The sequence below is a fragment of the Diceros bicornis genome, chromosome 26, assembly GCF_020826845.1.
Source record: "Diceros bicornis minor isolate mBicDic1 chromosome 26, mDicBic1.mat.cur, whole genome shotgun sequence".
In the NCBI taxonomy this organism is placed as follows: domain Eukaryota; kingdom Metazoa; phylum Chordata; class Mammalia; order Perissodactyla; family Rhinocerotidae; genus Diceros; species Diceros bicornis.
Window position 1 is genome coordinate 32,270,134 of NC_080765.1, and position 15,780 is coordinate 32,285,913.

Genomic DNA, 15,780 nt, shown 5'->3' on the forward strand with positions numbered 1-15,780 from the left:
CTGGGACCCTTCACAACGGGTCCACATGCCTTTGTGGTTCAGCAGCCCTCCCTTTCCCAGCTAACGGTCTCTGTGACTCTGTTCTAAATTGAGGAGAGACAGATGTAACTGGCTCTGCCTGCATCAGCTATTTATTCCTGGTTTAAACAGTGCTGGTGATAGTGAAGGGGAGTTGAGGGGGATGAAAGGGAAATGAGAAGGGGGCTGGAGGCCAAGAAGACAGTGGGAGGAAAGATTAGTATATCAGGGACAGACTGTCCCTCAGTGTTGGGATTCTGGATGGTTACTTTCTTTATAATTGTTAGCATGACCCAATTCTCCTAAAATGACATGAGTTGGGGATAGAATGACTAATGTTTAAAGGTACGGGCTCTGGAGTCAGACAAAACTGGCTTCAATTTGTTCCTCTTCCACTTCTTAGCTGTGTGACTTGAGCAAGTCACTTCACCTCTCTGAGCCTCTCTTTCCTCATCTGAAATATAGGGTGTTAACTTTCTCATAATCTCTTATAACCATTAAGTGGCATAACATAATAAAGCATTGAGTACAGTGTCTCATTCATGGTATCACTCAAGAAATGCTATTATATATATTATTAGTATATATAATTTTTATAATTAAAAATTTCTAAACAAACAAAAACTCTTTACAGACACATGTCAGTTATCATCATTGAGCCCTGTTGCTATTGTTGTTTTCCTACCCATTCCTCCTTGGAATACAGAATTTGTCTGTGCTGGAAATGGCTGTTGGCAATTACTGCTGTGTACCAAGTGCCCCCCTCCCCCAACACACATAATCAATAAACTAAGACAGCTCTCTCTTCCCAGCAGCCCTCATCTACTCTACTAATTGAACATTATAAGGCATGCTCAGAGGGTCCCTGGGCTCATATGTTAATTGACTGCACACCCACTTAATGGGGAACTCCCCAATTCCCCAAGGAGGAGTAGACTCCATGCTCCCTCCTGCACCTACAGTGCATTCTGGGAGCCTTTGGAGGAGAGCAGGCTGGCAGGTGGTGCCTCCGATCAATTAATTAGGAGCATGTTGAGAGTTTTGACTCCAAGCCTAGCTAATCGCATAATTAAATCTCCACCCATCCTCCATCCCAATTCCCAGTCCAAAAGGCTCTCCCCAGCCTGCCATCCCTGTTTGATGATGGGCAGTCAAGGTGGGGGTGTGGAGATATGAGCTCTGCTCAGGTCTGTCCACGGCAGAGACAGCCCCTCCCCCTCCTCCTGGTCCTCATTTCTGAAGCTGAAAAAAACTGACCAGGAAAACGTTCTTTGAGACCGCCTCGGAACGAAAGTGGACGAACTTCCTCAAAAGGTTGTGTGAGGATTAAAGGAAATAATAGAGAGTGAAATGAAGCTTTTCAAGGAGAAAAACCTCAGCCTGCACTGCATAAGCAAAGCCTGTTGATCTATTCTTCTGAAGATATTGTGCCACACACAGCTAGTTCTCCCTCTCCTGCTCATAGCCATTCTCCTCTTTACCATAGAAACCCTGAGTTTGTTCACAGCATCCACATGTGCAACTAAAATAAAATGTCTTTCCCAGGCTCCTTTGAGTGAGGAGTGACCCCATAACATACTGCTGTTCAGAGAGATGTTGGTAGTAGACCTCAGAGAGGGTGACCCTGTGAAAATAATAATGGGGAACCTACAGAGGAGGGTGCTTTGGCCTTTGGCCCTTCACCTTCTCCTTTTCCCTCTCTTGAAGACAGATGCAATGTCTGGAGGTGGAGCAACCGTTTTGCAACCACGAAGGAGAAGGCCAACCTCTAAGGATGAACGAGCTGAAAAAACTGTAAGGAGTCTGGGTCTCTAATGGCACCATGAAGAGCCATAACAGCCTAGGCTGTTGCTCTGGATTTGTTGTTATGTGGGAAAATAAAGCCTTATTTGGTGAAATCACTGTGGGCAGCTATAACCTGCATTTGAACACACTCCTAACTGATGCAGATGCTGCCATCAGCCTGACACATAGATGTATTGATGTATAATAGTAATGGTAACAATAATAACAAACAACATATACTAAGCATATGCTATAGCATAAGATTATTGGAAAGATTGCCTGAGACAAAGTAGTTAAAACTCTTAGTACAGTGGCAGGCACGTGGCAAATGTTCATGAATCTTGGCTTTTATTGGAACTTGAGGTTGAGAGAATTTATAAGACTTATCAAGATGTCTTTGATAAGACTTATCAAGAAGTTGGAGCAGAAACCAACACCAAGATTTGGGAACCACAAAAGAAGCGATAACACCAATCCCAAACTCAGGACCCTTCCGTATTAGCAAAGATCCTGGACCTGCCTCTTACAAGCTGTGTGACCTCAGGCAAGTTATTTAATCTCTTGGGACCTCAGTCTCCTCTTCTGCAAAATGGGGTAATTGTGAGGATTAAATGAGATTTGTCCAGTGTAAGGGCTTAATATGTGTGGTTGGTGCTTGTGGTTAATTCCACCTGGAGATGGGCAGGAATCTAAAAGGACAGAATCTTGCAGGACACTGAGACAGGCTGCAAGACAACATCCCAGTCTTTCAGCAAAGGTGTTTTCCAGCAGGCCCCATGAAAAGCAAGAGGCACTCAGCACTTTCCTCGCTTTGATAAAAATCTCTCGGAGAGGCAGTAAATTACAAATCCTTGTTTCAGCTAAATCAAACATACAGCAGATTCCATTGGCATTTAATACTGATATTATAGCCCCCAGGAATAACAAACGAAAGTAATTAAGTTTAATGATTCCAACGAACCCAATACGCTTGATTGCAGTGTGTGTGCCTAATTATCTTCCTTTTTTTGTTGTTGTGTGCATGGTATAAATAAGGCTTATTTCTAAAAAAAAAAAAAGGCACTAATTTTAAGATGCATTAGGGAAAGTTGCATCTGCAGCACCTTTCAGAAGGGCTCGCTCAAAACCCTGAGCGGGGAGAAAGTCGCTTGGCTTGTCAAAATGGCAAAGGAGGGATGACGTAATACTCAGGTCTCAACTGTGAGGCAAAACCAGCCTTCCCAGCAGCAGAGGAGGAAAGCAAGGAAGCCCAAGCCTCAAGGCTCTCCCACCCTCTCCCCACCAAGGTAAAGGAAAAACAGAGATGAGGCAGAGGCTAGACATACCCTGGGGTAGGAAATGGTCTGACTGTTGCCCACAGGCAACCTAGAGAGACGCCCTTGTGGTGGATGGAATCATTGGCCTCAATGACACAACACCTGCTTGTATCCATGCTCTTTGCCATGGAACTTGTGCTTCCTTCCACTAAAAGGACAGAATATATTTACCCACCCGTTGACTTTGGTTCCGAATATGTGCCTTGCTTTGCTGATAGAATGAAGTGGAACTGACAGGGTGCCAGCTACAAGCCTAAGACTTAAGAGACCTTGAGTGTTTCGATGTACTATCTTGTGTTTCTGCCATTGCCATGTGACCACGGCTGGGCTAGCCTGCTGGTCCCAGGTGGAGAAGGAGAAACACATGGAGCAGAGCCATTGAGTCAAGCCCAGCCTAGATCAGCCAGGCCCTGGCCAAGCCACAGACATTAGAGCTCAATATATGCTTATTGTTGACTTATTATTAAATGCCACTGGGGGCCGGCCCCGTGGCTTAGTGGTTAAGTGCATGCGCTCCGCTGCTGGCGGCCCAGGTTCGGATCCCGGGCTTGCACCAACACACCACTTGTCTGGCCATGCTGAGGCCGTGTCCCACATACAGCAACTAGAAGGCTGTGCAGCTATGACATACAACTATCTACTGGGGCTTTGGGGGAAAAATAAATAAATAAATAAAATTATAAAAAAAAATGCCACTGGGATGTTGGAGTTTTTTATGTAGCATAAGGGTTTTGATATAAGAATGAAAACCTTGAAATGCTTTGAGAATTTTGTGACAATAAGCAAGTTTCCCAACTTTCAGGGGATTCTGAAAACTGCATCTGACCCAAGGAAAAATTAGAACCCCCTTGAAACAGTTAACCACAGTTCCCTGTACTCAGCCACAAGCTGAGAACTCCTGAGGCATCCTTGGCTTTTCCCTCTAAACTCACTGTCTCTTCCCAGCTACATATTCAGTGACATCATGTTAGTAACTTCAAATCAGCCATGGTGGGAGTATTTATGCTGTATAAAACAGCAAACACTATAAACCAGGGCTTTTTCTCTTCCCAGAGAGCCAGCTTACCAGCATCCCTGTGCCTCCCTCCATCAGTTGGTCAAGTCATCTTGCTGCTTTGACATCAGCAATGTCTCTTGGAATTAGCCCCTCTTCCTCATCCTGGCTTCTGCGGTCCTTGCACAGGGGGTAGCCTGGAGCTGCAAAGAATGTGTCAAAGTCTAGTGATCTGTGTTCAAATCCTAGCTCTGCTCCTTAGCAGTTGCATGATCCTAGTGAGTCCCTTAAACTCTCTAAGCCTCACTCTCCACATCGGTAAAATGGAAATAATAAAAGAGTATCTAACTCTTAAGGTTAGCACATGGCACTATTTCTGACACTTCCCAAGCCCATAATAAGTGGACGCTGTCATTACTTGGCTCATGTTTACATCACCTTTTGCCCTGGTTAATTGCAACACCTTCCAACTGACCTCCCTGTGCATGATCTTGCCCCCCCCCTTCCCTCCATCCTCCCCACGGCAGACAGAGAAAACTTGAAAAGAGACAAATAGGATTGTGTCACTCCTTTGCTCAAAACCCTCCAGTCAGCCCCCTTTGCCTTCAGGAGACAGTCCCAATTTACAAGTGGGGAACTTGGAGCTTGGAGAGGTTAAGACATTTGTCCAAGTTCATGTGAGTAGTAAATGAAATAGGATTGGAATCCAGGCTCTCCACCTCCACATTTCACCCTCTTAACCACTATGCTGCACTGGGGATGAAAGAATAGGTGAGTAGAAGGGATGCATGGATGAACAGATGGAATAACTAAAGGACAGAAAGATGGAGGATGGATGGAAGCCTAGAAAGGACGGCAGACTCTGGAATGAAAGGATGGATGGATCGATGGATGGAAGGGTAGAAGGATAGAAAGATGGAAGGATGAATGGATTGAAGGATGGAAAGACATAGGGATTCTCCTAAGTTGCATTTTCTCCTTCCCTCTGGCCTGGCCTTTCCTAGCAAGGGCTTCTCTCATGGACACCTGCCTGGGACATCTGCTGAGAATGCAGCAAGTGCTGTGGACCTGTCCACTGCCTAGCTCCTAGCTCCTAGTTCCCTTTTCCTCCTGCCGGCTCAAGCCCAACTTGTTCCTAAACAAGTCTCTCTTGGTGATCATTTTCCTGTGAACTGACCACTTCTACCTTCTTCCAGAAGCTCAGGTTTTCCCATGACCAGGGATCAAATTTTGTACCTTAATAGCTAATATATACTAGGCACTTAACTGTATTATATAATTATATGATAATTATATAACTATCTCATTTAATCTTCACCATACTCTTATAAAGTAGGAACTATTATTTTCTCCATTCCAAAGATGAATAAAGAGAGTCAGAAAGAGCTTAATTTGCCCAAAGTTGCACAAGTACGAAGTGGTGGATCCAGGATTAAACTCAGGTGGTCAGACCGCAGAGCCGGCACCCGCAATGACTGTACTGTGCTGCTCTGTCTCCTTAGCTACGTCAGCTGTTGGCTCTATTCTCTGAATTTGGATAGATAAGCTGTTATCAGCCCATGAGGGCCAGAGTCATATGGTCTCTTCTGACCTTACCTAAGGCATTTCTCACACACCTACCAATTTATACTACACAACCACCTTGAGCAGCTGTGGAGTACAGGTAACAGAATATATAATGATTACCAAACTAGAGTGGTAGGGGCCAAAGCCACCTCCCAGATGGGATTATAGCATCGTTGACATCTTACCTGAGAAAAACACACTGTAGGGGGTTTGCCCTAGTTGAGACAAAAGATCCATGGTGGTTTCAGAATCTGGAAAACCTGGATTCTAGCCCCAGCCCTGCCATTCAGTTAAGCTCTGTGACTCTGGGAAAATTACTTAACATCTCTGAGCCTCGGTTTTCTTATCTGCAAAATGGGGAGTAAAATAGCAGCTAGTATGAATAGTTGTGAGAATTAAATGAGATAATGTGTACAAAGGGCTTGGTACAATCAGAAATACACAAATGATAGCGATTGTGGTTGTTGCTTTTATGTCTTGATAGCAGCAACCTCTCTCTGGGCAGATAATCTGCTTGGAAATTTTCTAAACAGTGCTAGACTGTAGAAAAATCCCTCTCCACCATTAAGACACATGATATAGTGTAAACACCACCCGGGGAGAAAGGTTATGTTTCTTCAATGTGTTGTTGTTGTTTTAAACAAAATGAAAAACTCAATCAACTTTGACCAAACCCCAAACCCCTCACTCTCTGCTCCTCTTCTCCTCCCCAAGGCCCCCACCACCTTCCAGGGAATCAGTTGGGTGAGTTCCTCCTTGGGTTTGATTATCTTCCCCTTGTTAACTGACAGGGTTCAATGCAATTTAATTTCATTGGGAGAAAGTGGTTCAGAAATCAAGGTCATTTAATTTCTGAAAGGTAAGTGAAGGGTTGCCTTTCCCAAATGATCTTTCTGCCATTTACTCCCCTTAAAATGAAAAGTACAGTGGTTAATACAATGACTTCAAGGTCATCTTAGATCACCTTTCAAAATAAGAGAAGAATTCTTTCTATGGAATTTTAATTAGGCTGAGTACAATTAATTCTTCCTTTGGTACTTATTCCATTTCTTTTCCTTTCTGTAATTACTGCCAGTGTAACGCTCCTAACACACACAAATGGAGCCGAAGAAAGCTGTGCGATTATCCTTTATTTCTCCTTCATGCAAGAAAGGTGGATGTTATCCACTGCATTCAGTCTTTATAAATCTGAGGGCTATAGTCCTAGTAGCCTTACACACAAGAGTGTCAGCATCATTGTAAGGAGTGAGAGGGTTCCTAATGTGACCTAACACCGTGACACACAGGTCTCCCCTTCACCTGGTCTGCAGAAAATGATTAAGCAACAGGACAAAGAAAACCAACTTGTTTGCATGTTGTCAATCAATAAACATGTATTGACTGCCTACCAAGGGCTCAGTAGGGTGTTAGGTGCATGAGAGTGGGGGTTACCAAAGACACTAAGGAGCTTAGATAGGTTTGGTGAGACAGACAATTAGCAGGTAAAATAAATCAACAATGTACAACTTTGTCCTAGAACAGCAAAGGCACTGTGTGCACCGTGGTGGTGATGGGGGTGGGGGGAGGCAACCAGAATGTTCCACAGAGGAAGTGAGGTTTGAGTTGACCTTGAAAGCACAAGTAGGATTCAGGTCATTCACTCACTTAAAAATAAATATTTCCTGGGTGCCTAACATGTGCTGGACATTGCATAAGTACTTTACATGCGATATTTCATCTTCCTCACTTCAGTCCTGAGCGGCAGGTTCAACCTTACTCCCACTTTACAGACGAGGAAACTAAGGCTCAGAGACATTAAGCAAACTGCCCAAGGACACATAACAGTGGCAGAGCTGGGATTCAAAGCCAAGTTTCTCTGACTGCAGACCTCAAGACAAAAAGGGAGAGAATAATGGAATCCACTGAGAAGGGAGGGATCACAGGTAGTTGTCTGGATAGGGAAGAAAACAGGAACAGACCTTTATTAAGTGTCCACAAGCCAGGCTCTCTGGTAAGTGCGTCTCCTCAGATACCTCTAACACTGTTTTATTTTCATCATAGCACTTGTCAGGACCTGCTATTTTCTTACTTTGATTGTTGATTTATTTTATCAGTCTCCTCCTCCCTCTAGAATGTGAACTTCAAGAAAGGAAGGCCATATCTGACTTGATTGCTGCAGAAACTACTCAGCACCTAGGTCCCTGACTGGCACATAGTAGGTGATCAACAAGAACGTGTGGGATGACAGACTAAATCTAATTTCCCAGGAGCCAAGGGGAGGAGGGTCTACATCATAAACTTCAACAAGGCACGCTCCATGCCTGTCCCGTGCCCCACTGTATTATCAGCACCTAGGATAGCGCCCACAGCAAGGGGCTAGCTGCTCAATGACTGTTGAATGGAGAGAGAAAAGGGAGGGAGCGAGGAAGGGAGGGAGGGAGGATGGAAGGAAGGAATCAGCTGGAGCAGAAGGACACTCACAAGTTTAGTAGAAAACAGATTCAAGTTCAGCTAAATTATTACTCCCCCTCACTGATGGACAGAGCCACTCTGCTAGAGACTGAGCCAGAAAAAACTCACTGCCTTGAATCCATTCACAAGAAGACCCAAATGCCTGGCTGTTCCATATGCCTGATGATTCTCCTCTGTGCATATCACCCTGGCCTGACCCTAAAGGGAAAGCGCCCTCTGGATTTTGCAGATCTCACCACCAGCTTGAATTCTCTTTTCATTAATTTGTGTTTTCCTAAGGAATATTTATTCATGTAGTTTCCATTTGGGCAATTATTGAAATTATGTCTAATTATGTGATGATGGTAAATAATAATAATCACCTAGCTGCAACATGCTCTGTTTCTATTATGGGTATGGATGTTGTGCAACTTACTAAGAAATGTTCTAAGGTAGGAGTGTTGATTAGGAAGAAGGGAGGGTATCATTTCGAATATTTGGTTGAGTTATCACTATTCCTACCCAACTGCTATGCAGAAAAGGTCCTATATCTTTTTTTAATCCCGCCCTAGGGCTGTACTCTTTGAATATTATTACCATGATTACTATTAATAATAGCTACTTTTAATTCACTTACAATGTGCCAGATTTACTTTAAATCCAAATTAAAATTCAATGCAAACTTAAATGCTCTCAGAGACCCAGAAAGTATGGTAGATGACTGAAGCAGCTGGGCTAGGGATACAATTGGAGCAGGGGGTCTAAGGTGAACTGCAGCTTGCATGCCCCATCTAAAGGAGACAGCCGCCACTTAACTGCAGCTGAGTATTGCCATTTGGAGATGTTGGAATGGTACTGCCAATTCTGACTTTTCAGGAGAAGCCAGAAATGTGGATTTTCCTGTGAAATTCCCAGGTTTTTTAACTACTGTGTGCATCAAGAGACTGTGTGCTGCCCATTTATAACCCCTCAATCTCAGTCATCCTCTGTCAGAAGCCTCTCGGAAAGCTAGTCTTTGAGCAGGGGCTGTTCGACATTGTTGATTGTGGTGTGGAGGGAAGGAAGGAAAAATTGCATCGAGCCAATGTGGAGGCTGTAAGATCCCATTACTCATTTTTATTTAAAATCTCATGAAGGTAATTTCAGAGAACAATGAAGTATCATCAGAAGTCTTGTCAGAGAGGAGAGGCGGGTGAAGGGACAGATGTAATTACTGGCAGCACTGATAAGGACAGCCAGAAACAGACAAGCCAGAGTCATGAAGAAAACTGTCCTCCTCCCATTCTCCCCACCCTATAGGGAAGGGGGTGCCACACACCCCTGGGGCTGGCCAAGACAGGGATCTGAAGAGAAGGGGTGCCAGGTTGCCCCAGCCAGAGCCCCAGGATCAGCAGGGATAGGAAGAGCCTGACCCTGGCTCTTTTATAACAGAGGGAAGAGGCCTCATGCTCTTCCCACCTGAGTTTAAACGTCGTAACTCAGGGAAGTCTTATGGCCAAGTTCCAACCTCTTGATATTTCCCCCCGAAATACCCTACACCTCCCGTTTGTAACATTCATTACACACACGGTTTATCTGTTTATGTCAGATCCACTTTCCCTCCCGAATATCAGAGCAGGGATTTTATCTGTCTTGTTTACCACTGTATCCTTAGCACCCACAGTGCTGACACACAGTAGGCATTCAATAAATAACGATTTATAAATGAAACAGTGTATTAATGGTCATTTGACCTTGGGCGCAGGTCACTTGCTTGCACCATGCCTCACCTGTAAAACAGCAATAATAGTAGTACCTCTTAGAATTGCTATCTTCTCTGTGTTAGAACCCACAGAAAATTGGTACACTGTGTTTCACCTGCTCTCCACAACAGGCGTCTGAGGTTGGCAGGTTTCTTAATGCCAACTTTGTACTGAGGAAACCCAGGCTTTCAGCAGTTAAATGGCTTGCTCAAGGTCACACAGCTAGGAAGTGACACAGTGGAGATTCCAACCCCGGTCTGAGTCTTTATCACCTTCCCCACAGGAATTTGAAGAGTGAAAAGTCATTCTATCAAACTGGTGGGAGCCAAAGCGAGCGTCATAAAGGAGGTACATTTATCTCGGGTCTTGAAGATGAATACGATCTGACAGGCAGAGGAAGCAGAGAAAGTATTCAAGGTAGAAGGAATAACTCATGTAAAAGCCTAGAAATGGCAGGCCCATTCAAGGAATGGTGAATGGATCATTTTGGATAAAAGCGGGTCCTGAGTAAGGCTGAAACCACATTGTGAACACTTTGAATTCACTCATTCTCTCAACAATTATTTATTGAGTGTCTGCCACGTGTGAGGCACTGTGTCAGGTGACGAGGAGAGGGAGCAAAGCACCCGAGTTTCCTGTCCCCACAGAGACGACAGTCTAGCACCTTGCTACTCTGACTCCATAGCATCGTGGCAAGGACCAAATAAAGAAGTATCCAAGAAATTCCTTTTAAAAGCTGAAACCGTGCTATTTAAAATTCTTCCCTCTGTTCTGCTATGTCAGTTAGACGCCTCATGGCGATTAAATGAAAACTCTAGTTCAAACTGGCTTTCACAGAAACAGTATTCATTGACTCAGATAAGAGAAAAAGTGGAGCATGATCTGGCCTTGCTGTTTTCAGGAGCTTTGCTAAGTGAATAGAGCAAAGTTCACCATGACTCTCTGCTCAGCTCTCCTCTGTGTGGGGGCTTCATTCTCAGACCGCCCGGCCGCTCTCAACAGCTCCAGAGCTCACACCTTCACAGCTTCACGTCCTACCGAGACGAAGCTTCTCTTTCCCAACAGATGAACCTGAGTTCAACTTTCATTGGCCAGAAAGTGATCACGTGCTCATCTTAGACCAAATCACTACACCCACAGGGAGGGGATGTGCCAATTGGCTTTGACTAATCAGGACCTCTTTCTTCTCACCCAGCCAAGCAAAATACATAGGCTAAAAGTTAAAGAAAAGTGGTTCTTCAAAGAAAATTCTGGGGATAATTTTACCAGAAGAATGGTAAATTTGGGAGATCAAAGCAAAGCAGTCCATTACTATTACCGGCATGAGATTTGTGATCTTAAGGAATCTCACATTACCAAAAATCACATTATAAATACAACATCAGACTTGCAAAGCCAAAGTTGGGGGAGGAGGGTTTAGCAGAAATTTCAGTAACAAAGGTTTTCTTTTTTAAAAATAGATGTGTTTATTTTGTCATTGCAAGCTATAAAACTGACAAGACATCGCTGAGCAAATCCTTAGCAATACTTGAGATTAGACCCAAATCAGTGAACTTCGAGAATGGTGGCTCTCAACCCTGGCTTCACATTAAATCACCAGGAGAGCTCTTAAAAATGCTGATGCCCACCAATCACCCACAGTGATTCCGATTGAATTTGTCTAGGGAGTGGTCTGCTAGTGGGATTTTTTAAAACAGTGGTTCTCAACTTTGGCCACAATTAGAATCTCTTGGAGAGTTTTTAAAAATCCCAAAGTCCAGGCTACATCCCAGACCAGTTACATCAGAATTCATGGAGGTGGGACCCAGGCATCAGCATATTTTGGAGTTCCCTTGAGCATCACAGTTTGTAGCAACCAAAGGAAGCTTAAAGAACATGTCCTCAGCAAGCAGATAACTGGTCTGTAAAGCAGCTGGGTGTTCCTTTGCAACGTATATGATTTTTCTTCTTATATCCATGCTTCTGGTTCCCAATTTTGTTCCCATTATAAACAATATAAGTCTGATTTAGGCAAGCCATGTCCGTTAAATTAATTGATGGCATCAGATCCATTTCCATTTCCCACTATAACAACTTGTGTGGTAGAAGAAGTTGCCTGGACCAGAGCTAATTTTCATGGCTCCCACATGAGATACCACAAGCCACCAGCATTGTCAATAAGCCGAGTTAAGGATTTGCATTAAGAGCTAATATTTAATAAAGGCTTAGTTTGTGACAGGCACTGTTCTAAGCAGTTGACATAGACATGACTTATTTAATCTTCAGAAAACCCTGTGCTATCATTATCCCAATTTTACAGACTAGGAAACCTAGGCACAGAGAGGTTCAGTCACTGGCCTAAGATCCCATGGCTAGCAAGTGGTTGAGCCAGTATTTGAATCTACGCAGCCTGGCTCCAAGGTCTGTACACTTAACCTCCACATTGTAGGAAAGCTGGATGGAAGTTAAAAGGAACGTTCAATGCATCTTACTGTATTTCCACCCTAAGAGTGAGCACATTCACAGCTTGAGGGAACTCTCCCCTGTGCTCTCGCTAGAGACAATGGCTGGTGGTCTCTGGACTGGTGGTCTTTCAGATTAGGTCCATAGGATTCCTTCTTTCATCCACTGGCTCTAATGATTTGATGAAGGTTAAAATATGCTCCAGGGGGAGGAGGAGGGAGACAAAGTGGACAGATATTCACCACTCTCATGTCTCAATGAAGAATGCTCAAGAAGAATGTTCTCTCTTCACCTCTTTCTCTAGTTAACTGCAACTTCACCTTTGAGACTCAGCTCAGGATTAGTATCCTCACTGAGAAACTTCCCCTGATCAACTCCTTCACACTCCCAGCTTTTCTTTCTCTCTCAAATGAAGTGTGGATAAAACAATTCCCGAATTAAGAGTTGAGACTCTTGGAAAGGGCTGCATTTGTTTAGCAAAACCATCTTGAAGAACAATTTTGGTTGTGGAAAGATGGTCCTTGGAGTCTGGAAGGACCAGGACATCCATGAAAAGCTGAGTCTCTGTATAACAATACAAGGGGGATTTGGAAGCTGTTGGGCAAGATGAGTAGCGAGGATGTGAGCATATTCCTAGAGGTGAAGGATAATATCACAGCTGCAGACAGGAAACTTGAAGAATGATGTTGGCCAATGAGAAGTCCCCTTATACTCTGGCAGGTCTGGCAGAGGGAACTTACAATAACCATGTCCTCTTCAGCCATTGGCTTTAACCCCTTTTATTACCTCTCCTCCCCCAAATATTAAGTGAATATTGACTTTATGCAGCTCCCTTGGTGGACTGGAATTTTAGAGAGGAAGGGAAAGTAGCTTTGTTGCATATTTGGTCTGGTGCAGAGAAGAGAGAAGAGCACAGCCACAGAAAGCAAAAGACAAACGCCCCAAATAGTAATGGAAATTAGAGCTGGAAGTGTGAACATAAACTATACAACTGAGGAAAATCTTGGGGAAGACTAATCCAATAGCATGAGATGTTGTTAGGGATATGAGCCAATATTATTTAATTCTCAAGGCAACCTCAGCTATTATTTTAGTGAACCAAGCTTTCTCCTAATGATGGTTTCTCGAAGGCACTAACCTCTCCTTTGCGAGTTGCCAACATTACACAAGAAGCTTTAACAAGCAACTTTTTAAATAATTTTGATTCTGGCCATACTGAACCATTTTAATCTCTGCAAACACTTCACATTTTTATTTTCCTATGGATTCTTCTGAGTGCTTTCCTGTCTCCCTGAAACCTACTTGCCCGTCACCTTTGTCTATTTTAACTTTCATTCTTCTTTCAGATCTCAACTTTAGCTGTCACTTCCTCTGAGGCATTAGTGAGGATGCTTTATCCAGGACAAAACAAAATTCAACTCAAAATGGCTTAAACAACAGGATATTTATTATTGAGTTAGATCCTTCTTATGTGCCACTCTGATCCTATCAGTACATTGGGTTCCTCATGCCAGTGGGCCAGCAGCCAAGGAAAGGGGTGACAGCGCTGGTGAGGTTCATTGATTCCGAATACATGAAGAACTAGAGGTGCAACTACAAAATGGGGGCAGCAAGAATTCACTGGGGCGTCTTTTGGTGCTTCCATGCCCTGTGACAATAGAAAATTGGCAGTTTCGGGAACCACAGCCCAACAAGGGCAAGGCAACAGGGCCCAGAGAAATCTAGCATGGTAGTGGAAGGTGGAGATAATGGATATGAATTATGAGCTCACAACCAGCTGCAACAGCAGGGATCATAGTTTCACAAACCCCCTTGCTTTGTGTCTTTGCAGAGAGTTTATCTGGCCACCACCTTGAAGGGGCCTCTGTGATTAATCAGACTTGTACCTTTTCTGTCAAAGAAGTAGTAACAGCATCTTGGTTTCAAAAGTGGAGGTCAAGAGAGGATCTTATTGATGCAAGGGATGGACAGTATTAGACACCATATTTCCTGACTCCTTCTATCCATCACTGGAGATTTCATCAGAATTAGATGTGATCTGACTGTACCTCAACTCACCCCTGCACCTGGACTACACATTTCTCATCTCCTTTCCAAGGTTTCCCTGTTAACATCAAGCTGTTGGACACTGTGGACCTGAGCTGGTACCCACGCATTGCCAAACCCAGAAGTTTGAGGCAATTAACACATCATAGGCAGATCTTTGATCAATGGGAGGGTTGGTGGATAAATTGTCCCCCTCTCCCCCCAGAAGCACTGTCCCGAGGCGCAGTGACATGGCATCCTAGAGGACAGTCACACTTAGTGGTAGCCAACTTGATAATGCTTTCTCATATTGGCCCTTCCTCCTTCCCTGTTTCACGCTCTCTCTCCCTCACACCTGTTCTCTGATACTGCATCCTCCAGCAAGGGGGCATAGAAGCCCTTTACCCCAGTATCTGCTTTTTTGAGCAAATCAAAGATAACAATCAAACATAACAAAAAGTAAGCAGGCAGGAAGTACCAGAGTTCAGATGGATAGGTGCCCTTTTTATCTTTCCAGTCTTCCATTTTCAATGTGTTGAGTTTTGTCTTGACACTTATTCTTTCATGGTTTAATAGGGCTGCAGTAACTCCAGGTGCCAGAACCTCAAACAAAAATGTTCAAATTCTGAAAGAGGGGAAGAGGGCATATCCCTTCCTTTCTAAGATTGGGGTTAAGTCTCCCAGAAGCTCCCCCAGACTTCTGGGAGATGTCTTCTCACATCTCATTGGCCAGAACTGCATCCCATCCTCATGCCTAACTGGCGTGAGGAATTGAATTTCTTAGTCCAATCACGATTCATCTCTTGGGACTGGAGAGGACCTATCCTCCCCTAAATCACAATCCTGAGCAAATCAAGAAAGAAGTGAGGAATTAATAGCTGGCACAGTTGGTAACTACGTCCGACACTTAATTAGCTAACCCAGGAGTCATTTTCAACACTGCTTCACTTTTGCCCATCTCCCACTACAGAGGCTAAACAAGCAAGATATTCACTTTCCAGCTTCCTTTGCAGCTAGGGAGACATGTGATCTATTTCTATCCATTTGTACGTAAGGGGAAGTCTCCTAGAGGGCTTCATCCAGGTCCTCATTGATAAAAGTATAATGACATGAAAAGAGCTCTCTTGCTCTCTCTCCCTCCTTGGTGAACTTTCTGATTCCTGTCTTTAGACTTGATCATGTGAGGACATGATTCCCTGAGCTTTGGCAGCCATCTTGCAACCATGGAGCAATAAGCCTAAGCATGAAAGACTAACAAGTTGATAAGGGCGGAGTAGAATGATGAAAAGAACCTAGCTCCTTAATGATATCCTTGAGCCACTGAAGTAGCCCTGGGATAGCTTTTCTCTGGATATTTTTAGTTATATCAAATAATTGTCTTTCTTATTTAGCCACCATTATTTAAGTATTATATTACATGTGGCTAAAAGCCATTCTAACTGATAAAACAACCTACAATGTC

At 43.8% G+C, this 15,780-nt stretch overlaps 1 long non-coding RNA gene across 6 annotated transcripts in view; it reads right to left on the bottom strand.

The window, feature by feature from the left end:
- The window catches only part of LOC131422591 (uncharacterized), a 144,549-nt gene that overhangs the window by 31,942 nt on the left and 96,827 nt on the right, over positions 1 to 15,780 (bottom strand). For 2 of the 6 annotated variants that reach the window (XR_009224114.1, XR_009224107.1), the window contains one exon: positions 3,690 to 4,316. The exons of 2 other annotated variants lie outside the window; for them this stretch is intronic. This is a non-coding gene — a long non-coding RNA (uncharacterized LOC131422591). Of the gene's footprint in view, positions 1 to 438; positions 468 to 3,689; positions 4,317 to 5,944; positions 6,027 to 15,780 lie in introns of those variants that run through there. 2 more of the 6 variants (XR_009224108.1, XR_009224111.1) reach the window with 2 other exon arrangements.